Here is a 25,790-nt window from a genome sequence, read left to right as displayed (position 1 = left end):
CATTATTACAGTAAACTAAGTGACGTCTAATGTCCACGAAAATTGGTTTTCATGTTTAATTAACCTAAGGCGTTAATTGTAAAATCAATGTGCAACGTTTAATTGGTTTACGTATTTTCATTTTCTCTTCTAATGAAACAGTAGTCAACCTAGGGGATTTGAATAATGCTAAATGCCATCAAATTGATTTGCAAACTAACTAAGAAAGGACCACATATGAATATATATCTCATATATGTCACTGCTGACGCATCTTCAACTAAAACTCCAAAAAGCTAGCTATCAGAAAGGGAAAAAAATAAAAAATAAAAACCTAAAACCTAGAGGATTAACACAACGCGGAGATAGCTACTAACTTGAGAAGGTCATATTATCATCGACTTTCTTTTCACTAATAATTTGTTCCCGGTAAACAATAGTACGTCAGGTTGATGAAGTTTTTTCAACGCTCCCGCATGGGTAGCTTAGTTACCGGCCAATACAGTACGTTGATGGCCTGGATGAGTACGTAAAATATGTCACTCAACTAGACCAACGGCCGCAAAGGCAATTAAGCTTAGCCTGTATAACCTAGAGCGCATCCCGCAATGGGTTAAGTGGTTTTGACCAAAAAGACATAGATATATATGGAGAATTCTCCTTCTCTTTTGGTAAAACGATGAACGAGTTTGTTGCTGTTTGTTTTAATAAGCTACAAAAATGGAAAACATTGATTTCTCGATTGAATGAAGTTGAACAAACAATTAATCATGAACTGATCAGCTCCCTGGGAATATTGATATCGGGACGGGAAAATTAGCAGTGATCTAATGAACGCTGCAATAGCTACTTATTAATACTACAATACAAAGCAATCAAATTAAGCTTATTATATTAAAGTACCCTCCCTTTCAGAAAAAAAAATAAAAATAAATTATAGTACTCCTGGTTCAAACAAGGGAAATTAGCAGGGACAGACGAAGAAGGCTGGAATGGCATCTGTGATCATCCCACCGGTGCCACCTTCGCTGCGTGATGATGCTGCTCATCTCTACGAGGCCTTTAAAGGTCAGATTGAATTCCCCTGGACTTCTTTTTTGTGCGCGCGCGCACACATATATATATGGATCCGGCTCCTCTAAAGTGAGAAGGCTATAAAGTTACTTCAAGTTCATAAAATCTAGACAGTCCACATAATCTAAGGGTCTTAACAGTTGATACATCATTTTACTACCATTTTTTGAGATTTTAGAATAAACACTGTTAACTTCAATAACTTGCCGTTAACTTAAAAAAAAAAATTTAGGGATTTGACGTGATCTTTTCTCTCCTATACTCCAGATTTCTAGCTCTCTCTGCCTCCATGGATACTCATTCATGGTTGAAGACAAAAACAAAAGGGTGATGCTATCTTTGTTTTCCATTCAAGTCTCTGAAAATCACTGTAGGTGTTTCACAAACTGGTTGCACATATATAAATTCGTTTTGGAAGGCTATTAGATCATCGCCTATTATTTTTTTTTTATATAAGTACAAAGAATCTGGAAATCGAAATAAAGCCATGGATCGAAGTGGCTTCTTGCAATAGTTATTTTGTGTTAGTTGGGAAATGCAACAAGAAGCAATATCAATTTGGGAAAGCCTCAAATCGATCGATAAGTATTAGTTGAGTACGTAATTCCATGACTATATATTTATATCAATTGCTCCAATAGAAATTCTCAATGCTCCACAAGTTTCAAGCTTGAATGTTTATACTTTGGCTATATGGAACCTGAGCAATTCTAGAATTGGGACAAACCAACCACAGAAGGAGGGCAGCGCATCATGAACAATAACAGATTGACAGCATTGTTTTTTTTTGTTTTCATACTTCCCTTCGACCATGGATTAGCATGGAAGCACAGAGAAGGAGCAAACACAGCAGTGTATATATCATTAAAAAAAAAATTGTCGCATAAGAGACGATCACGTCAAAAATCCCAATTTTTTTTAGTTCTTTGTTGATGTTATTATTGGAGTTAACCACAAGTTACAGTTGTTTAGACTAAAATATCAAAAATTTGTGGTAGAGTAATGTGTCGATTGTTAAAACCCTTAGATCATGTGGAGCATCTGGATTTTATGAACTTGAAGTCAATTTACAGCCTTCTCACTTTAGAGGAGCCGGATCCATATATATATATGTATGTATGTATGTATGTATGTATGTTTTCAGCGTATTCGTTTTCTTTATGCATTTCTGCATTTATGTAATTAAAATTGAATGTAATTGAATTAGTCTTGTAATGGATCAATCTGGTTTTGAGATATGACCGTCAATTAATTTGTCATAATTTTCTTTATGCATCTGCATTAATTTAATTATTTCTGCATTCTAAAAAAAAAAAATTATTTCTGGCTATAACATATTTGTATCCCAGTTTAAATGTACATTAAGGATCATAGGACAGGCTTGTAATTTATTTATACAGGATTTGGATGTGATACTGCAGCAGTAGTCAATATCCTTGCTCACAGGAATATTGCAACACAGCGTGATGCCATCCAAAAAAAATACAACACCATGCACTCCGAAGATCTCAACAAGCGCTTGTCCTCCGAACTTAGTGTACATGTCAAGGTACCTAATGTACATTGATTCAATTTCATGGAGAATATCTATGGAGATCGAGGACTATGTAGTGATGATCGTATTGTGGATGATATCGATCAATAATACAGAAAGCAATATTGTTGTGGATGCCTGATCCAGCAACGCGTGATGCAAACATAGTGAGGCACGCATTGGATCGTGGTGTTGATCTCAAAGCGGCCAGTGAAGTCATATGCTCTCGTACTCCGTCCCAGCTGCGACAATTCAAGCAAATCTACTTTTCAAATTTCAGTGTTGGCCTCGAGGATGACATTGCATCTAAAGCCTCAGGAGATCACAAAAAAGGCTAGCAGTCCAGCATATACACAATATTCATAGTTTCATGCTAGTTAGAATTTTGATAATTAATGAGTTAATCTGAGCTTATATTTTGCGCGGATGCAGTTGCTGCTTGCATTTGTTAGCGAATCCCAGTACGAAGGCCCAGAATTCGATCAATTAGAAGTGGAGAAAGATTCAGAAGCTCAGTATAAGGCCGGGGGGAAGAGATTTGCGGGAGCCGATGATAAGACTTTCATAGATATATTTAACGGAAGAAGCAGGGCGCATTTGGCTGCTGTTAGCTCTACTTACCAAAATAAATATCGCCATACATTGGAAAAGGTACCTAGCTAATACATCAATACAGACAATCCTAATTCTACTATTAATGAATTCATGTAACGAAATTTTTACATGATTGCAGAGTTTATGATTCTTCGAGTTTTTAATATTAGAACGTATGAAAAAATAGATTTAATTGTTAAATCTATGGTACAAGTTGTTGTTAATTTAGACTTTATGCACACGCATTTGTAAGCAGTGACAAAGGAAACATCTGGAAATTTTGGGCATGCGCTTATGACTATCTTACAATGTGCTCAACATCGTGCCATTTTTTTTTTGCAAAGGTATATTGTCTCTCATATGTTAACATTAATTAGCAATAGTAATTGGTTAATTCGTTTTTGACACAAATTAGTTTTATGATCAATTACAGGTTTTATGTAAGGCGATTAAGGGTTTGGGTACATCCGACACTGACAAGGGTTGTGGTGACGAGGGCGGAGAGTGACATGCAGTATATAAAGGCAGAATACCACCAGAGAAATATGGAAAAGCATTGAACGATGCAGTTCATTCTGACACTACTGGACATTACATGGCCTTTCTTCTCGCTCTTTTAGGCACCAATGCTTAGTTAATTAGTTAGCTTGATCAAGTGTAGAGATTTCAGCCATACGCCATGGGCGTCTACATATATTGTAAGGATTAACGTTTCAGTCTCTATTCTCTATTGAGACTATTCATCTTTAAGGCAATAGTACATACAAGGCATAAGCGACAATTTATTCTTTTTCTCTAAATTGAAATGCTTACCATTTCATGCTTGCCTGGTCATACCCGAAGATTAATTAGTGTGTATTATAGAGTAGTACAGTATTGTTTGATGACCTTTGATTAATTTGTATAATATTTCAAAAATTATTCTATGCACTGCCTGTCAATCACCACCAAAAACAGTGAAACTGGTGACGTTGACTCTATCTCTACCCAACGTATAATTTTCATAGCTGGAGCTTAGTTCAGATATGAACGAGGAAGGAGGAATTTACGTTGACGGGTTTTTGGACAAATTTTTTCAATTATACTCTCCCCCCACAAATCGATTTTCTGCGCATGGTTGGTGGTGGTGGAACCGTAAATAAGAGAGGAACACAACTCAAATAGTGACGGAGCTCGAGGTGACCGGAGGAGGAAAAACCCGGTTGCAACTCATGTCGGTTTCTCCTCTTCGATACGCTGCCTTGGGATTGATTTGATGAGCATGGTTGGTGGCATTGAAACTACAAGGAAGAGAGTAACACAACCCAAGTGGTGACAAAGCTCGAAATGGCTGGAGGAGGAAGAACCCGATCGCAACCAGTTTTGATTCTCCTCTTTGATATGCTGTCGTAGATGGTTATGGAGGGTGGTGGAGCTCGGCTAATGGCTAGACGGGACTAGGCAGTCCTTTTGAGACTACTTCCATGGCCGGAGGTGGTGCAGGGGCGGAGAAAAAAACATATCGCCTGTTTTTGTAGGGATTGACCTGCTAATGACAGTAGGTGCATGGAATAGGGCAATAAGCTCTGGTAATATTTTTCTCTGCTCTACTTCTCATTGGTTATAGATAAACTTTTGAAAAATGATAGTCTCCATGACCATACAATATTGAATCCATTCTTCCTTCAATTGCAAAACTCTTATTTTTCCTGCTAATGGGAAGTGGCATTAATGCAAACTCGTGAGGAAAGGACTTTGAAAATGTTTTACGTGTGTATGCAACATGTGGTGATGGCATATGGGAAGGCTGTGTGGCTTTGCTCGAGGAAGTTATATTTGGTAATTTGGCTGCTCAAGCAAATGCTATAGGGACAAAATCTATTAGATCTTGGTCCCCTCTAGGGCTGGGCACGGTCCCAGACCGGCAGTGATTTTTCAGGGACAGGGACCGGCAGTATAAATTTGGGCCGGGCTTGCAATTTCAGATAACAGGGACCGGGCTAAATCTGGACCTGTCCAAAACGGGCCGGTTTTTTCAGTTTTTTGGTCTTGTAAATCTTTGCAGCATTGCTAGTGCATTTTGACCTGCATCTGTTTAGGCAATTCTGCAATAGAAAGATTCTGCATTTCTGCAATCTGAACTAGCAGCAAGGCTGCAATGCTGAAAATAAAAGAATTCTGCATTTCTGCAATCTGCACTTCTGCAGTTCTGCACTACCTGCAATGCTGAAAAGCTGAAAATAAAACCATTCTGCATTTATGCAATCTGCAGTTCTGCAGCAAGGCTGCAAATAGAGACTACAAATCTACAATGCAATCTGCACTAGCAGCAAGGCTGCAATGCTGAAAAATACAACCATTCTGCAAATAATAGTCATCTGATCAACATATCAGATTAAAAACAAAACCAACTAACCAAGTTCAGCAACACCAAAACTTATCAAATATCAACACCAAGTTAAAAACAAATCAACTAACAGCAGCACATATTGTCTTAACAACATAACAAATTAAAAACAAAACAAAGGGCCAAAGTCCAAAGTCCAAACATCCGAAATCAGAAACTGTTCAACTCAGAAACTTCCATGCATACTGCCATGCTCAATGCTATGCAGCTGCTCCTCCCTCTTCATTTTTTTCCCTACACATTTTAGTTATACACTCACACAGTTATACACTTATACTTGAAGTTTGCACCAATGTATTACACCTTATACAGTTATACACTTATATTTTGCACCAATGCAAGGCAATAAATTAATATACCTTTAGCTTTTCTTGGTGGCAGCAGCACTTGTGTTGCTGCTTTTGCAGATTTTGAGGTTCCAGCAACGACACTTGTTGAAGGAGTTGCAGCTGCAGCTCTTTTGGAGACTTTGATCTTCTAGCTTCAACAGTTACTTCATCTTCACTTTGCACAGCTACTTCTTTTCCCTTTGCTATATCTGCAACAACTTAAGAAGTAATCACAAATGAGATGTAAAGATTAAAATTGAAGACTGCAAAGTGAACACCAAGAGCAAGAAATAGCAGCAAATCTGCGCAAATGTCAGTAAATGTACCTCTTTCCATTTTTTTTCATAAAACTTAAGTTGTAAAACACAGCAAACACTCATAACTCACCATGGCAGCAGGATCCATTGATCTAATAAGCCTCAATATACACTGATCTTGATTCTTGAGCTGTTTCCAATTTAAATGCTTCAACAAAACATATCAAAATACAGACAAAATCAAAAATCAATCAAATGAAATGACTGAAATCAACTAATCAAGCATTAAAGCTTGAAGCTCGAAATAGAGAGTCAGACTGTGGTGAGTACCTATGTGAGAGCGAGACTGTGGCCGGAACTTGAAAGAGAGACTGTGAGACCAGGCCGGAAGAGTACGGTGAGTACCTGGATAGCTGGATTTGGGATCGATTTGCGATATAGGATTTGGGAATTGGGATTGTGGCCTACTGAGAGTAGAGAGGCAGAGCTGATGAGAAGCTGAGAACTGAGGATGTGGGCATGTGGCTGGAAGACTAGATTTCTGGTCTCCAGAACTCTCGAACAGAGAGATAGAGGCGGAGAGCGGAGGATGGAATATCGATTTGGGATTTTAGGTTTACTTACCAATTGCATGTGGACAGGTCCATAGTAACACAATAGACTAACAAAAATAACCTATAAATGAAATACAAGTACACAAGGTCAGGTTTTCTGGTCCACGCATTCACCGCTAGTCAAGAACCGGGACCGGACCGACATCACTTAGCACGGGGACAGAACCGGCCCGAAATCACCTATTTCAGTCTAATACCCGACCCGAACCGATCGGTTCGGATCAGTTCCTTTAGGTATTTCGGTCTTTCAGTCATTTATGCCCACCCCTAGTCCCTTCCTCCCAATGGCTCATAAGTTAGATGTAGATGGTGGGAATGTCGGAGGCGTTTGGTGGTATTATACGAAATGACAAGGGGGATGTTGTAGTGGCAAAAACTATTTTCCTTGTATTAAAACAACGACATTTTTGTACTTCTCTATATTGTTTATAGTCAGCTGCGTTTCTTTTTTATTTATTTATTTTTTTAGGGAAAGGATTGGAGGTCAAAATTTTATTGAACTTTGGATGAAATTACATAGAGATAGCGACACCTGCTAATGTAGCAAGCAAAAACGAAGGAGAAGAAGAAAAATAATAATGTTCCTGTAATTCAAAACTAGCATGTATTACCATGAGATGAGCCATCTTGTTTGCACTCCTACTCACGTGCACAATCTTCAAATTTAGATGACTCAAATAATAAACTTAGATCATCATATATTCACCCCAGCACTGAAGTATTAGGGTCATCAAGCTGTCTCTGTACCATCCGAGCATCAAGCTCCAGTAAAGCAGGAACAACCCCTGCTCCACAGCAAAGTTCGATGCCAACTTGCAGTCTAACACCTCAGCGTGCTCCAGGCATAATAACCCCTGTAGCGGCATACCTCCCCCAGCAAGAAAGTTTCCCAAGCTATCCCTTAGTACAAAACCCACTCCTCCACATTTTGTAGCATAAATATAGGAACCATCCACATTAATCTTGCACCATCCCAAAGGAGCAGATTGAAGACCAACGTGACATCCTCACAGTACGTCCAATATGAGGTTTTGAATTATGAAACCTGCATGCAACCTCGTCATGGACATAGGAAGCACTTCAGAAATTGCAGCACTCCTATTCTCCCGAATCCGACAATTCCTTTCCTTCCAAATTCCTCATGATAGATAAATCAAATCACCCAAATCTATAACCAAAAGTGCATAAACACTAAAGGGGGTGTATTGTATATGGAATTACTGGCACTTTTAAATAAATCCATAGAATTTAAAAGTTTGGGTGTATTCAATAAAGACTTTTAACAGCTCATAAAAGTATGGGTGTATTCAATTACGACTTTAAAAAATCTTTATGAATTCCATCAAAGTCTAGGAGTATTCAATTAGGACTTTTAAAAATGAATAGAAGTTTAGAGGTACTCAAAATATCATTCATACATACGGAATTAGAAAATCATGGACTTTGTAGTGTTCAGTATAAATACCAGATTCCAATATTTTTCCAACCACCAGAGCAAAGATTTTGAGAGTGGAAAAGTCTGTCAAACTTCTTCTCTCTGCGCGTGAAAAGGTTGGTCCTCCATCATCTCTCTTTCATGATTTCTTTTTTCTTTTCTCTAACATTTTGTGATATCAACCTCTAATACCTAACATGTTCATTGTTGTTGTTGAATTTGATTTTTTTTGTTTTTCAATTGTGATGCTTGGAACCCTAGTAACCCAAATATTATCATCAACTCCTAAAACCGTAAAAGCCAAATTTGTCGTCTATATGTATATGCCTAATGATTTTACGGTTCGATCATAGTCATGCATCTTACACTATTATGGTTATTGCTAGCTATTGTCGTCCTAATTGTTTGCTGCGTATGTTTCTTCTTCTTATTTGTTTTTCTCTCTAGGTTTTCTGTTTCTTTTGTATTTGTTGCCGTCTTATATGGCATGGTTCTCGTTTTTTTGCTACTGCTTTGCCCTTGTGGCTCTTAAGTTTGGGTAGATAAGCCAAACGGTGGGTGTTTTTTTTTTTCTTTCTTTTTCTTCATGCCAAACCTTCTTTTCTATACCTAAAATAGTGTGTGTGATTTTACCCTGCATTGAGATGGGACTTATGTTGACAATCTCATGTCAACTTTCTTCAAATGATTGTAATGTCAGAGGTGCAATTTGGTTCAAGCTTTGGGTGATTCTATATAGAGTTATTAATTTTCATTAAAATTTTGCTTTAACCCTTCAATTTGAAGCAAATGTTGGCCACCACTAAAGTCGGCAATGGCTGATAAAATTATGTCAGGTTATTTATGTTCTTTTTCTAAAATTTAGTGTTATTTTTTATGCTTTGAGAATATTATGTGCATGTTGAGTAGAGCTTTAATGTTAGAAATTTTACTTTGGGATGATCCGATAGAAATTTTACTTTGGGATGTTCTTTTTTCTTCAATAGGAATGTCATTCAGATGAATATCCTCCTGGACCAGAAGAAGATCTGATAGATAATCACGAAGATAATTTTGAATGGGATGATTTTCAAACCCAAGATCAGCAAAGAGAGAATGCTAATGAATGGAGAATGAGTATTGCTACTCATATGTGGACAGATGCCCAACCAAATGCCAACAATGAAAACAATGACAATCAACAAAGTGAAAATGAAGGAGAAGAATAATTCATATCATTGTTTCAGAGACGTCTGCTTATTTGGTATGAAACTTCATCAATTAATGTGTTTTTTTTTCCTTCTCTGTTTTTGGTACCTTTTGGTTTGGTTGATTATATTTGGAGGCTTTTCCTTTATTTTCTTATATGTTTGTTTCATGACATTATTTGAGCTTCTCTGATTCCTACGCTAATGGACATTAGTTAACATAGCTACGACATTGTATTTTATTCTCTGACTAATAAACTTGCTTGGTTTTTCTTTTTTATAAGTATTGTGAAATCTATTGAAGTCATTCATATAAAGTTTGTAGATTTTTACAAATCAGTAAAAAATCTGTGCTAAAAATCAATGGTTTTAAAAAATCAATAAAAGTTAAAAAAAGAAATGGTTCTACCTCTCTCGAGAGAGCTCTCTCCTTCGCCTCCTCTCTTTGCTGGGGGAGGCAGTGTACTTTCGATCTGGAAGGATGGAGTTGCCTCCTTCTATGGTCCAATCTGTGGTGGTAAAGACGAGCCTCTCCATCGAAACCTGCCTAAAGTTCTCTTTCAAGCTCCTGATGGCGGAATTGATTGAGATCTGATGTTTGATCAGATCTACAGAGGAGTACTCGTGGGTCAAGCGACTGGTGGCGCTTGGTGGCTGCTGTCGTCCAGGGCTGTAACTGCTGGTTCGTGTTGGAGAACTGATGGATCTGTTCAGATAGATAGCAAGAGGATGGGTTTTCCGTTCGATGGTGGCACTCTTTGGCGTGGCTGGGATCGGTCGTTCATGTTGATGGACAACGAGATCGGTGGTGCTCTCGACTCTTCTTCGCCGGCAGTGGATGCCAGACTGGAAGTGGGCTTCGAGTATGGTGGTGGGGTTTATTATCTTCAGCGTGCATGGGATCCATTTCTGCTCGGGTTTCTTCCTGGTATTGGTCTACAGGATGATGTTATAAGTGATGGTGGTCATGCAGGCATCAAACTCCGGCGAGTGATGTATGGCGGTGGTGGTTTGACATCAATCTCATCTAGGGTTTGTCCTAGGTGTTTTGGTTGGGTCTGGATGTGGGCTGTTTGGTTTTTGTCCCATTCCTGGGCTTGGTGGGCTTGTTAGGCTTGTTTAAGTTTGGAAGGGATGGAAGGTGATTTGTCATCTTCCATTCCTAGCTTTTAGTTTTTTATTAGGTCGCAAAGATCACATTCTCTGAGAGTTCATTTTACTATTTGCTTAGGAGGACGTTTTGATCTTTGTTTGAAATAAAGGTGCATTATTTTCCTCAAAAGGTGGGTGTACTCGGGGTGGTCTAGGGCTTGTTCTTGTAATAGAATAGGTGTTTAGGGTTCCCTAAGAAACGATTCTTTCTGTCGACCCCATAGGGATGTTTCGTTTTTGTACTGCTTGCTGAATATATATAATGGGCTGACCTCTCTTCATCAAAAAAAAAAAAAAATCAATAAAAGTCTATGAACTTTTTATAGAGTCCATGGATGGACTTTTGACAAAGTCTATCATTTAAAAAAACTCCACACAAATCCAAATACAATACACCCCTCTAAAACTCATGCAAATCAAGAATATCCAAGTGAGCAGCATGAGGATTGTAGCACACTTGAGATAACACCCCATTGTTTTGAAGCAATTGTTTTGTGAATGGGCAATCCCGACATAAATGTATCATGGACTCCAAACCAGAAGAGCATTCTACATAAAATTCTACAGTACTAGGGGTATCCCATACTGTGTGTTTCGTGAATATTTGTGACGGTTGGATCGGTAATATATCCAAGGGTCATGGATATTCGAAACAAGCTGACCTATTCAGAAGGTATCCCGTTTCGCCGTCACTCTCAGTTAGTCACCGTGCCTCCAGCTTTGGGCCTTCGTGCGCGGAGCTCCTTCGCTTCGCTGTGCCACCACGACTCTCTCTCTCTCTGCGCGACTCTGCCTCAGTTTCTCTCTGCTCCACCGCGCCCCTCCACTCCACTGCTCCTTCAGTCCTCTTCAGCTTCCAGCCCATGGGTTCTCTCTCTCCGGCACGGACCCTTTCCATCTCAGCCTCTCTCCTCACTACAAGAGAAAATAGCAAAAGCAAGGAATTTCATTGTGACAACCTAAAATTCGTCGCAAAAGTTTGGTAAATACGAGGAAATTCAGTTGTCGCACATGATCTCATCGGCAACAACCAATTTGTTGCATGAAGTAGGTATTTGCAAGAAATTGACAGTTGTCTTCCATATGACATTATGCAACACCCAATTCCTCGCAAAATGTTAATTAGGCGACAATTTCTACCAATTATCATTTAATGTTTATGTGACAACTAGATTTTTGTCCCTTAAAACTGTATTAGCGACAAATTCTATGAGTTGTCGGTTAATGTTTATGTGATAATCTTAGTTTCCTCGCTGAAAATCAATTAGGCGACAACTTTAACAGGTTGTCGCTTAATGTTTATGTAACAACTTGAAATTCCTCACTGAAAACTAATTAGGCGACGACTTTTACTAGTTGTCGGTTAATGTTTATGTGACAACTTTAATTTTCTCGCAAAATACTAATTAGGCGACAACCTCAATGGGTTGTTGCTTAATGTTTATGTGACACCTTGAAATTCCTCGCTAAAAACCAATTAGGCGACCACTTCTATTAGTTGACAGTTCCGGGTTAATGTTAATGTGACAACTTTAATTTTCTTACAAAAGACTAATTAGGTGACGACTTCTACAGGTTGTCGCTTAATCCTTGTATGACAACTTGAACTCTCTCACTGAAAACCAATTAGACGACGACTTGTACGAGTTGTCGGTTAATGTTTAAGTGACAATTTTAATTTTCTTACAAAAGACCAAATAAGCGACTACTTCTATGAGTTGTCGCTTAATGATTATATGACAACTTGTACTTTCTCACAACCTATCGATATATCATAGAGGAAAGATATCTTATCTTCCACTATTTCTGCGGAATTTCTCCAATATCATCAAATATCTCTAATATCATAGATATTTAGGATATATCCCGATAAAATGAAGAAATATTTGTAAAATATGAGAAGAGAAACATACATTATAGAATATGGAGGTTTATTGAGGTATAAAATGTAAGAACGATTTCTAATCAGGAAATGACGTAATAAAGTGGCAGCGCAATCTGTTTGGAAAAAATGCCTCGAGGTGAAATCTCCCAAGACAGATTTCAATGAGGCAAAAATCTCTCAAGGCGAATCTGGGGGAGGTGAAACCTCTCAAGGCGGATTTGAATGAAGCGAAATTCACTCAAGGTGAATCTGTGTGAGGAGAAATCCTCTCAAGACGAATATAGGTGAGGAGTAATCCTCTCAAGGGAAATCTGGGTGAAGAAAAATCCCCTCGAGGAGAATCCGAATAAGGAGAAATCTTCTTAAAGCGAATCTGAGTGAGGAGTAATCTGTATGCCTTCCTCAAGTTTATATTACTTACTAGATACTTATATCCGCATGCCTTCCATTTCAGTGAGGAAAAAATAAATTCTTTTGATTTTTGGATTTTTTTTTTTTTTGAATAAGAGAAGCGGCTACCCTCAAGCATTCATTAATGAAATCAATGAATACATAAGGGGGATATAGTGCCTAAACCTCTTAATACAATCAACAATGCACCTCAAGAGGACCTCCTGAATAATAATAGGAGTCTCTACAACTACAATGTATTCATACATGCACCAAATAGCAAAGAGTGTCATATCGACTACTCCATTTGTTTTACAATAACGGTGGCACATCGGAAAATTAAAGCAGTGTCTTTAACTTTATCATTTGATAATTTCCTCTTTTATCTCAAACGAAATTTAATATTTTAATATTTAGCACCACCATTTACATTAGAAGGAAATTTTATATTTAATTTTTTCCGCTTTTATCTCAAATGAAATATATAAATTTAATCTTTTCTTCCTTTTTAGCAAAAGAGATATGCAAGTTTAATCTTATATCTCAGACGAAGACAAAGCATACAATGCATATAGTCTGCATATTTGCATACTTCCCTTCTTCCTTCTTTTATTATTTCCTCTCTTAATTCCTTTCTTTTCTTTGCAGAAGAGCAGATTTGACTTTACTCCGTTTAACTCAGAAGATCAAGATGGTTGCAATCGCCTTCATCATCAGGTTTTGAAACAATTTAGATTCAAATCGAGTTTCAGATTGGCATGAAGAAATATTGGCGATGTCAAAATCGACGCTCACCGCTTCCTTCTTCGAACCCTAATTTCAATCCATGGTTTAATATGATTGGGAACAAACATGATAATTTGGGATAAAATTGAAAGGCTTTTCAGAGGTTCTGGAATCTTTTTCAATATCCGTTTCTGGTTGCTGGATCTGGCCTTGCACGAGAGAGAAGAGAGAAGCCAAGGAACTGGTATTTTGGCTCTATGAAATCTGGGTTCCGATGGAAATCTCTTTTGCAGTATTATACGAAATACCTGTACTTTGTACAAAATACTGAATAATAAAAATAATACGATATGACAAAAAGGAAATGTAAATAAAATAAGATAAAGAATAAAAGAAAAAAGAAACTGAAAAAAAAAGTAAAATAAAATAAAAAGAAATTAAGAAAAAAGAAAAGTTTTGCAATTATTTTTCGCAACCAAAAAAATGATCAACCATATAAGTCTCGCAAATGAAATATGCAACGTAAACAAAGCCTTGTATATTAGAAATTATAACAAACATAAAGTCTCGCATATAGCAATCTGTAACACACTTAAGTGTCTCACAAGATGTCATATGCGAGGAATGAATTGTGTCACATATTTCAAATGCGACAAACATACAAGCCACGCAAATGGAATATGTAACGTAAATGAAGTCTCGTATATTAAAAACGATAACAAATATAAAGCTCACACATAATTTTTGGTGACACACTTGTGTGTCTCACAAATTTGTAATATGCGAGGAACCAATTGCGGTGCATATTAAAAAAACGACAACCATGTAATTTTGTCGCTTTTGACAATCAGTAAAACACATTAGACGACAACTGGTTGCGACAACCCAAAGTGGTTGCATTTTCAATTAAGGGAGAAATTTAGACTTTCCACGACAACTTTGAGTTGTCGCCAATGACATTTTCTCTTGTAGTGCCTCTACTGTCGAGGCGTCGACGACCCTTTCTATACTCCACGGTGATGAACTAATGGTGGTAAGTCAAATAGTTTATCGAAATTTCTGGGTTTTTACTTTTCAATCGATCTGTATCTCATGAACAACTCCACTACTTTCTGGATTTTCAGTCAAATAGCCTTGAAGTCTCGAACTTGGTTGCTCTCTTCCTCAAGCAGCAAAGCAAGAAGCCAGAAACTGTTGGTTACACTATGGGTTCGATTTTTGGGTTTTCACTTACATTCTGGGTTTCACTCTTCAAGCTTGGTTAGTTGCTGAAATCAAGCTTGGTAAGTTGCTGGGTATTGTATATTTGTATGAATGTATAATCAAATTGTATGATTAAAATCATTAAATTGATTGAGCTTCAAGTTGCTGCATTTCTGAATATCTCCATTAGTTGATCGAGCTGTTGCCTGTTGCCTTGTTGATAAGTTGGTTTATTGGCTGTTTTGATTGAGCTATTTTGCCGTTATTTGTATATATGTATTGGCTCTGTATCTGTTTTGAAATTTGGCATATGTTTTGCCAGTTTTGGATGGTAACTGAATTGCAAACAGTTTGGTAATTTGGATGGGAATTGCAATCAGAGTGTTTGAATGCACTACCAGAAAATTGATCATTTACGACGCACATTTTACGGCGTGCATTCAATGTGCGCCGTAAATGAGTATCAATTACGGCACACTTCTATGTGGGCCGTAAATGGTGTATGAATTAGTTCATTTACGGCATGCTTTTGGAATACGCTGTAAATATCTCTTTTCATTCACGGCTTGCACAATATGTAGGCCTTAAATGAGTAATCTAGAGTCTTTTACGACATGTTTGTGAAAACGCCGTAAAAGAGTTCGTGAATTTTGCGATTAGCGCGGAAATTTTTAGCTTTTCCCTCCTTCCAGTTTTCCCAGCTTTCCCAAATACTAACTCGATATATAAGTGAACATGTTTCTTAAAAAAAAAAAAAAACGAAAGAACTGAGATGAGAGAAAAGGCAAGAACGAGCGGCGGAAGACGGTTTGCTCCGAATCTACATTGAGAAGAGTTGAAGAGCGGCCGGATCTGCAAGATTGCAGAAGAATCGAACTTGCTCAAGACGATTGCACCACTATCCACCGCTAGATCTAGAAAAGTTCCCAGCAAGATTGCACAATTTCAAGAATGGCCACCGCTTATTTCTGGGTATGATTCCTATATGTTCTTCCTTGCAATAATTGGAAATTTTTGTTCTCTATTGTTTGATTTTGTTGAAATCTTAAACGACGCTCTCAAATCTCAAACTGATAACCAACTCAAGAAGTCCCTCTTTGAACAACGGAGGTCCTCTTCTCGAAAATTCATCTTCATTCGCTTGTTTTATCTATAGTATGTATGCCCATTTAGTTTTCATTTTGATTTGTTTTTGTTTTCAATGGTTAGGCGGTTGATTCAAGCAATTGATGAGATGACCCTCTGTAGCCGTGGCTTGAGTGAGTACCACACTACTTAATTTGTACTCTCCTTTGAATCTAGCGGTTTGGTTCAAATTACGTTGTTTAATTTCTCAATTTTAACTATTGCAATCCAAAGATCCCGTACTTTTGTTATTAGTACTGATTTTGCATTTATAGATTTCTCTGTATTCCATTTGAAGAGATTGACTTGAAATCTCGGTATTCTTTTACTAATAAATTGCTTGATTGAACTGTTGTTGCTCATTTATACCAAGCTTTGAAGGTGTGTAGTTTGCAAACCGTTTCAAATGTACAGCATCTAGCTACGTATAAACCTTAATAAATAGAACTTCATGTGGGTTATACAGGGTTTTCGTTCTTTTCTCAGTTTTATGTAGTTTCATACTAAGTTCACAGGGGAATTGAAAAGGGAAATTCGATGTAATTTTATTGTTTTCGGTTGTCATATTCAAATTATCATGTAGTTTCTGTGATTAGTGCCTTGTCTTTCTATTATTCGGCTTCTGAAAAGAAAGTGGAGGTGGACCTCTATTTTTTACAATCTGCAGTTTTTGTTTCTGTGATTATGACATCACAATTAAATTGAATCCTGGATAGGAGCAGCTTTTATCGATGCTGCTATTGTTTTTTCTTTTATTTTTCTAAACCATTGAGATGCTCGTGGGTCTGATGCCTTGATTCCTGATTAGCTATACAGACAAAGAGAACCAAGAAGGCTGGTATTGTCGGGAAGTATGGTGAAGAAGGATTTTCTGTAACTTTGTGTTTGGGGACTGCAGATTGTATAGGACTGGAGCCAAAAGACAGTTTTGTAAATTGTTGCGAAAAGAATCTAGATCCTAGAATAAGATTCTCTATTTTCATATCACTTGTGTTCAAGACTTGACGCATATCGTGTCAGGCTGACAACAACAACAACAAGAGTGACTTGCATCCGCTGCTTTGGTAAGTCCCTCTTCCAATTTAATTCTCCAACGCTTAATTATATGGTTGAATCTGTATGAATATGTGGTGATTTATTTTGTATGGGAACAAAATTGTGTAACTGTATGAAAATTTATAGGATAAGCTTCAGTTTTGTTTTTGGTTGTGATAATTTGTGATATTTTGATTAGATGTGTCATGTATGAGGCTGAAGTTTGGGGATTTCGGTAGCAATTTGGGGTTTCTTTGCTAATTGGAGATGGCTAAGCTTTTATCTGATGATTGCATGTCTTTAGATTGACTAAGAAACTAGGGCTATTGAAGTTATTGTTATGACTAAGTTTTGGTATGTTTGGATTTCTTGAATGAATAGCTATGTTGCATTTATCTTAGACTAGTCTGAGAAGTGAATATCTGTGTGTGGATATATGCACATGCTTTCAAAGGCCAGATTTTGTGTCATCAGGTTGTTATAAGCTTGTCTTTCTTTCCAAATTCTCATTTGGCAACAGGTCACCTATTTGGCAGCTAGCTCTTTTATTTTCTGAGAAAGCTGCCGATCTGTTAACTTTGAGCCTTGTGTTTCCCTACTTACTTATATCCAAATGTCGTGAAATTTTGATATGTTTTTGTCCTGCTAGTTAACAAATGATTTGGAAAGTTTCATCTTATTTCAATGTGTGCTGAATTTTCGGTGATTTTTCTTTTATGTCTGGTCTGTTTTTGGCTAAGTTCTAGAATTTTTAGTGTACCCTCTGACTTTCTGCTGAGATTAGAACTTCTACTTGAATCATTTAACCTCTGGTTTTTGTATATACTGAAACTAGTCATTCCAATAGTTGTTTCAAAATTGATGGATTGTCAATTGGTCTTAAAATGAATTTTTGGTGGATTTTCTAAGTTGACTTTGCTGCTGCTACATTTTTTTAAAACCTGACAGTTCAGTCTATTTACATCCATCTTTTCCCTTACTTCTGGAACTCTGATTAGCTTGAAATTTTAGTATGTTGTACATTGATATGTCAGCTTTCATTTTAGAGAATTTCAAGTTCATGTTTGGGGTGTGACACGTGGAGTATATGGAGGTCAATTTGGAAAAAGGAATTAGAGTGATTGATACTGAAGCTTGCTAGTACTTTGAATTATTGCGGTGAATCTCACAGTAGATTGCCTTTAGAACCAAACCTGAGACAAAACTGAGTTCATATTTAAAAACTTTGTATAACTTTTAGACAAAAATGAAGAAGACGGTATAGAGAGAGAAGACATGTTTTACTAATTTAGAAGTAGAAAATATGGGGGCTATTGTATTTGGTCCTTTAATTGAGAAGTATCAATTAATCAACCATTAATTAAGGTACTAATCTTCTTTCTTTTCCATTTTTCCTTTCCTATCTAGAGAACTAGTCATAGCAATTGGTCAGCTTTTCCAAACCATAGGGAGGATTTAAGTAGGGAAGACGTCCAGACTTCAAATAGAGGCAGTGAGGAGACTTCGTACTGTAAGTGACTTTACATTTTTCCTATATGTCTTGTTGTTTTAAATATTAGAGATAGCATTGATGTCTTTGGCACTAGTCCTAGCATTTGCATGTTCTATTTATATTCTTGACCTATAGTGATATTTTCTCTTTTACAAATGCATGTATAGAATTTAATCTGTGGAATGTTTGTGTTCTGAAAACAATACAGGGGGGGGGGCTGTTTTACTGAAAAAAATACATTATGGACAAAGAATGGGTCAAATTTGAAAGGTTAAATTTAAAATTCCCAATAAACTAAAATTTAGTTTAAAGAGCATGTTATACACAAGGTAACATTAATTAGTTTTCTTTTCTCTAGATACACCATGGAGTATAGACATGGAGCACGTAAATTCGTTGATACTGTTCAGGCGAGTTTGGGGAATCCAGAAAGAATTAGGTGTCCTTGCATTGATTGCAGAAATGCAAAACGTCATAACTATAACATAGTTTATGACCACTTGATTGTACCGGGGATGAATCCTTTATACACTAAGTGGATATTTCATGGGGAAGGGACAACAATTGCAGGAACACATGATAACACTGAGGTTCCAGCAACATATCGAATGCTTAGGGATGCATGTTTGGAAAATGATGATGTTAGGGAACCTACAAACAACGAATATGTGTTTGATTATGAAAATTTATTAGAGGAGGCAGAACTTCCCCTCTATGGAGGAAGTGGCTGGACAAAAATGTCTACAACAGTAGCCTTGTATAAGTTCAAGGCAAGACATAGTCTATCAAACACTGGTTTTGATGAACTTCTTGAGATGATTGGTGGGTTTTTACCAAATGATCACATTCTTCCGAATTCTTTATATTCAACAAAAAAATTATTGAAAGCATTTGACCTTGGTTATGATAAGATACATGCTTGTGTGAATGATTGTTGCTTATTTCGGAAGGAACTAGAACAAGCAGTTCAGTGTCCAAAATGTTTCTCATTACGTTGGAAAGTTGATAAGCACACAAAGAAAATTAATGAAGGCATTCCTGCTAAAGTTTTGAGGTATTTTCCGATAATACCAAGATTTAGAAGAATGTTTAAAAATGCTGAACTAGCAGAACAGTTAACATGGCATGACACTAACAAGAGTCAAGATGGCATGATGCGCCATCCAGTTGACTCATTGGCTTGGAAGAGTATAGATAGGAATTGGCCTTCCTTTGCATCTGAGCCTCGTAATCTCAGACTTGGTCTTTCTTCTGATGGATTTAATCCTTTTGGTGATTTCAGTTCTCGTTATAGTTGTTGGCCTGTGATTTTGGTTACATATAACCTTTCCCCTTCTATTTGCATGTCCAAGGAAAATTTAATGCTTACATTACTCATCCCTGGGCCGAAGCAACCAGGGAATGATATAGATGTATATTTAGAGCCACTTATAGATGATTTGAAAGAGTTATGGTTGAATGGGGTGAGTGTGCATGACGCATTTAGGGACGTCACATTTAACTTGAAAGCTTTATTAATGTGGACCATAAATGATTTTCCTGCATATGGAAATTTATCTGGCTATTCCACGAAGGGTAAGAAAGCATGTCCAGTTTGTGGTGTTCAAACTTGCTCAAAATGGCTAGTAAATGGAAAGAAACATGCATACATGGACCATAGGAGGTTTCTTCCCCATGATCACCCCTTCCGCTCAATGGCAGCTTCCTTTGATGGAACCGAGGAACATCGATTGAAGCCTAAACAGTTAAGTGGTTCTGAAATTTACCAAGTTGTCCAAAATATTAAAAATGATTGGGGAAAGAAAAAGAAAGGTGATAACGGAAAGATGATGAGAGGTAATCGAAAAAGAAAAAAATGTGGATTAAATAGTTATGACGATGATGCTGATAATGATTGTGATGATGATGGTGATGATCCTACGAAGCTTACAAAGCGGTGGAAGAAGAAATCAATCTTCTTTGAGTTGCCATATTGGCAGGTAATATTTTTTTTTTCCTCTTGTCCTCATCCAATTTAACTATATACTAGAGTTATCGGCTGAATTTAATATTCATTTCCTTTTGTTTGAATTGCAGCATTTGCTATTGCGTCATAATCTTGACATGATGCACATAGAAAAGAATATTTGTGAGAGTATTATTGGCACTCTCTTGAATATGAAAGGAAAAACAAAGGACAACTTGAACTCTCGCAAAGATTTGAAAGAAATGGGAATTTCAAAAAAATTGCGTCGGAGAAATGATGGATCTAGTTGTTCTAAAGGAACTACACCACCATTTGTATTTTTAAAGGAGGAGAAGCAGATCTTTTGTAAGAGGGTATTTAGCTTGAGACCACCAGATGGATACAGTTCAAATATTGCCAGTCGGGTATCATTAGAGGAGCTTAAGATCTTTAATCTGAAGTCCCATGATTGTCATGTCCTAATACAACAAGTGTTGTCAGTAGCGTTAAGAGGTCTTTTACCAAAGGGGCCAAGAGTTGCTATCTTTCGGCTTTGTGATTGTCTGAATCAGCTGTGTCAACGAGTGATTGATATAAGCAAAGTAGAGCTGCTGGAAAATGAGATTGCTGAAACTTTATGCATGCTTGAGAGGTTTTTTCCTCCATCTTTCTTTGACGTTATGGTCCATCTACCAATTCATCTTGTACAAGAAGTTCTTATTGGCGGCCCCGTACACCTTCGTTGGATGTTCCCATTTGAAAGGTTAGTAAAATCCCAATTTTCCACTCTTAGTGAGATACAATTTAACTTGATAGCTATTGGTTTTAATTAATAATTTTTCCAATTTAGGTATGTAGGTGTCTTAAATCAGCATGTTAAAAATCGTTCTAACCCCGAAGGAAGTATAGCAGAAAATTATCTTGCTGGAGAGATTACACGCTTTTGTAGTGGGTACATTAAACAAGCTACTAATATAGGTCTTCAACAGAAGCGTAATGATATTTTTGAAGATGAAACCATATTAGAAGGGCAACCTTTTGGTCGGAAAAAGACAAGGCCTTTGACTTCTAGTATGTTAGAAATTGCTCATCGTTATGTGTTGGCAAATACTACAGAACTTGATCCATGGAAAGAATAAGTGTATATACTACGAGTGTACTGAGTTTTGTTTCTTTTTATTCATATTATCCTCAATTTAAATTTATTATTCACTGTTTCTTACTAGATTGCATAAAGATGAGCTTAGGCTTAATGATGGACGTCTTGCGAAGAATGAACGCCTTCTGGAGAAAAAACATCAGAACACTTTTAGTGATTGGTTGGCTAACATAGTTAGATCTGGTGACTGTGGTGATATGTCAAGTACAATGAGGTGGATTGCATGTAAGCCTAAAAAAGATGTTTTGTCATGTTTAGGCTCTAAGATCAATGGAAACAGATTTCACACTAAGGAGGCTGAGAAAGTGACATAAAATAGTGGTGTATCTATTGAGGCAGACACAATGTGTCAAGCAGGTGCAAGAGGCACCTTGCAAAGGCTGGATAAGGTGCAGTATTATGGTGTTATTAGAGAAATTATTTTGCTAGATTATCGTAATTTTAAAGTTCCTTTATTTGATTGTGAGTGGGCTAACTTAGGAACTGGTGTCAAAGTGGAAGATGGATTTACATTAGTAAATCTCCATCAACGCCAACGTCAATTTGACAGAGATCCATTTGTTTTTGCATCACAAGTAAAACAAGTCTTTTACTCGAGAGATAGTGATACATCGAATTGGTACGTAGTTCTAAGAGCACCGCCAAGAGGTTTCTATGAGAATGACAATTTTGATATGAATGATTACATGCCAACTACGCCTTTAGATGTATCACAACTTGCCATAAATTTTGGTGATGGAGACTTTACAAGAGGCCAAGCTAATGCGATGCCAGATGCATCGGTAATGGATTCAGTCTGCATTGCTTAGTGTTTTAGTGATTTAGTGTCTGATTAACAATATCAATATGTTTCTTCTTCAATGTATCCTCCTATTGTCTGATGATTTTTTTTTTTACCTTCTTTAAGTGATTTAATATGCCTGGTAACTATATTTATTTGTAACAGAGTGATAGTGAAGACAGTGAAGATTGAGACATATATTATACACAAAGCCTGCTGCTGCTGCTGCTGTAATGAAGACTTGATGAAATTCTCCAGGTTAGATTCTATCATTGTGTTCGGTGTTAATTTAGAATGTGGTCTTGCACTTGATTTGAATAGACGTCTGTATATGCATGGTTTCTGGTTTGAAATCAGATGGTAAAGCTGGGCACAAGATAAATAGGCCTTCATAAAACAATAATTGTCTTTATTATTTCTTTTTCATGGTTGGGAAAAAATTAAATAGATGATTAATTAATTAGACTCTGTAACTTCTTCTTTTTTTACTGTATTTGCGAGTTCAAACCAGAAAACTTTCTATTTGCTAAGAAGTTGCCTTAAAAACAATTTGCTTCTAACAGAGTGATAGCGAACACAGTGAGGATTGATCGACATATATCGATACCATCACTATAATCTGATACGTCACCCTATGGAGCCAGAGGTAATGTTAATCTTATTTCCTTACTGTTTCAAAAACACTCAATTTATGCATCACCTTAGAGTTGTTCAGTTGTCATTAATCAATTATCATGTGTTTTATGTCAGACCTCAAAAAAAGGTGGTAAGAGAGGAAAAAAGCAACAACAAAGGATAAATGCTGCTGCTATTGCTGTGAATAGGCAAGAAAGCAATCCACCAATAAGAATATCGGATGCAGATTCTAATTCTCCTGATATCATATCGCCTATTGTGACACCTAATACTCCAAGGTGTGAAGATGAGACGGAACCAGCAAATTCTAAGAGGCCTTCTAGGGGCAAGGCAAAGGGAGATAAAGACTTTAAGAAAAAAGGTCGAGTTGAAGTTGAATTCAATGCTAGGGGTCAGCCTTATGGGGAATATGCATCAGGGTTTTCCTCCTTCCTTGGAGTCACAGCAAGAGAGTTTGTTCCAATTACGGTTAAGAATTGGAAAGACCTCACAGATACTTATAGAGAACAAATCTGGCAACATATCACGGTAAGTTAATTTCCATACACTTTTGTTTCGAAAAAATATAGGTCTCTGACCTTGTCTAGTTATAGTGTAATAGTTGGGAACATACCATGGCTAATAATCTTCCCTATAATCTTCTTTAACAGCAACATTATGTTGTTCATGAGTGGTGCAAGAAGCATATTTTTTGAAAAATGGTCAAAATTTGGAGAGATCATAGATCCCTTGTAATGAAAGAAGTGATGGAACAAGCTGAAGTGGTAGGCTTACCACGTGCTGCTGAACAACTCAAACCAGATATCGTAGATTCAATGGAGGAGTGGCAAACTTTTGTTAAATCTAGAAGCACCGAAGAATTCAGGGTAACTTTATTGATTTGTGAGGTAGTGCTTAAAGTTAGAATTTAAATACATGCTTAGCCTTACAAATGTTTCTACTTGGAATTTTATAGGAAAAGTCAAAAAGATTCAAGTCAATGCGAGAAAAAAGAACTTTATTGCATACAACAAGTAGGAAAAGCTTTGCCTGCCTTGAGGCAGAGTTGGTAAGAATAATTTGATTAGTTTGTTGAGGTCATAATATCAAAATAACAGTCATAATTAATATGTGCTTCCTTATTCCATAGAAGCAACAAAGTGAAACGCCGGATGCAATATCAAGGTCTGATGTTTGGCTTCGTGCGTATGAAGCAAAACAAAAGAAAGGGTCAACCGAGGAAGCTGTGGATTCAGAAATAGTGGTAACAATGCAAGCATCTATAGTTAAATACTTTTGTTCAAAATATATAATATATATACGTACTGGTCTAGCACATTATTACTTCCAGCTTGGTCTAGCACATTATTACTTCCAGCTCAATTATGTCTTAGCCTTTGAATTACATAAATCTTCTAGCACTCTATGCTTATATATTTAGTTATGGATTCTTTATATATGTAGAAACAAGTGAAAAAGTACAAGGAAGAAGAAGAAACAGTTTCTGGACCGTCTTCTATAAAGAATGATGCTGCTGCAAAAGTACTTGGTCCAGATCCCCGAGGACGAGTAAGAGGGTATGGGTTCGGTGCGCTACCTTCAAAAGTTGATGCTCAACTACATGTAAGTAACAAGGTCACAATGTTAGAGAATGCTCTTGCTGCTCAAACACAAGTGGTAGACAAATTGCAAGAGATGGTGAGAGGCCTTTGTGCTCGGCTAAACCAAGGAGGAATTAACAATGTAAGTTTTCACTTACATTAGTTGATGCTAATACAGTACATATCTCACTTCTTTTTGATACATTTAGTTAGATTATTGACTGCTTTTTTTTTTTTTTTTGGATTTTCACTAAAGGAACACACTAGTGCACAACAATCTGTTACTGAGATTGGAAATAGAAAACGTAAAGAAAATCCAATTGTTAGAAGTACTGGTAGTGATATAGCACAGAGGAAACAGAAAGATGCAAGTGTTAGAAGTTCTTATAATGAGACAGAAAATGGCAGGCCAATTCAGCAAAGTTTTAATGGAAAGAAGCAACAAGATAACCCCAAAAAGGTCCAGAAGACATGTTTGGGGAAACAAGTATAGTTGTTAAGTTGGTTTGCTAAAGAAGAAGTAGTTGTTGCAAGTGCTAGTATTATATCAAAAGATCCAGAAGTTGAGGTGCATCATGTGCCTCTTGGCCATGATTGTTGGAAAGTATCGGTGCATGAAGTTTTTCATGATATAGCCTTGTATCGCCCAACAAGCGAGTTTAGTAAACTTTATGCATCCACAGGAAGTATGATTGCATGGCCTATCAAGGACATCAAAGTGAATTAGGCATTTTGGAGGTAATTGCTTCTATTTTCTTATGATACATTAATTGCTAAATTAGAACTTTAGCTGCATGTTTTTTCCTTGAATGAAAAACAAATATGACAGGCTACATTTCATTGCTCTTTTTGTGTTTGTTTTGGTTATGCAGGTAAAAATTGGCACCATGCATGGTATGAAGATGTTTAAAAGGTCAAACCATGGATCACTATAGATTTATCTTTTGCAATGAACAAAGACAATTCTAATCTAAGATGCTCTCTAGTAATCTAGAATGTTTTCTATTTTGGCATGCATTGTGATGATAATTTGTTGGTATTAAGTTGTTTCAATTCTATACAGTATTGAATTGCTATTGGCAATTAATTTACATTTAGTAATTTCATACTTCCAGTTTATTATCTACATTCTTATCTCAAAAGCTTGTGTAGTTTTATTTAGATTTTGAAATGGTATTGCAAAATTTACAGGAAAAAAAATTCGGTGCAAATATTACCCGCCACAAATTTACAAAAACATTTATGTAAACAGGACCACATTTACGGCCTGCTTGCTAGTCAATCACGGCGTG

The 25,790-nt window shown here is 36.8% G+C and overlaps 1 long non-coding RNA gene, 1 other non-coding gene and 1 pseudogene across 2 annotated transcripts; 2 read left to right on the top strand and 1 right to left on the bottom strand.

Annotated features, from left to right (window-relative positions):
- Nucleotides 1-971: 971 nt before the first annotated feature.
- On the top strand, nt 972-3,815 carry LOC112199639 (annotated as a pseudogene).
- Nucleotides 3,816-5,392: 1,577 nt separating this feature from the next.
- LOC112198243 lies at nt 5,393-6,790 on the bottom strand. The gene is made up of 4 exons (XR_002935911.2): nt 6,484-6,790; nt 6,284-6,361; nt 5,927-6,105; nt 5,393-5,801 (listed from the first exon to the last, which is right to left on the bottom strand). It is a non-coding gene; the product is annotated as an uncharacterized LOC112198243 (long non-coding RNA).
- An 8,897-nt stretch (nt 6,791-15,687) lies between these two features.
- On the top strand, nt 15,688-25,554 carry LOC112199636. The gene is made up of 6 exons (XR_005810323.1): nt 15,688-15,717; nt 15,955-16,004; nt 16,679-16,934; nt 18,313-18,415; nt 24,907-25,236; nt 25,371-25,554. It is a non-coding gene; the product is annotated as an uncharacterized LOC112199636 (transcript).
- The last annotated feature ends 236 nt before the right edge of the window (nt 25,555-25,790 follow it).

The sequence above is a fragment of the Rosa chinensis genome, chromosome 4 (assembly GCF_002994745.2).
Source record: "Rosa chinensis cultivar Old Blush chromosome 4, RchiOBHm-V2, whole genome shotgun sequence".
NCBI classification, from domain to species: domain Eukaryota; kingdom Viridiplantae; phylum Streptophyta; class Magnoliopsida; order Rosales; family Rosaceae; genus Rosa; species Rosa chinensis.
The sequence above is the reverse complement of the archived record's forward strand: the minus strand, read 5'-3'. Positions and strand labels throughout refer to the sequence as shown.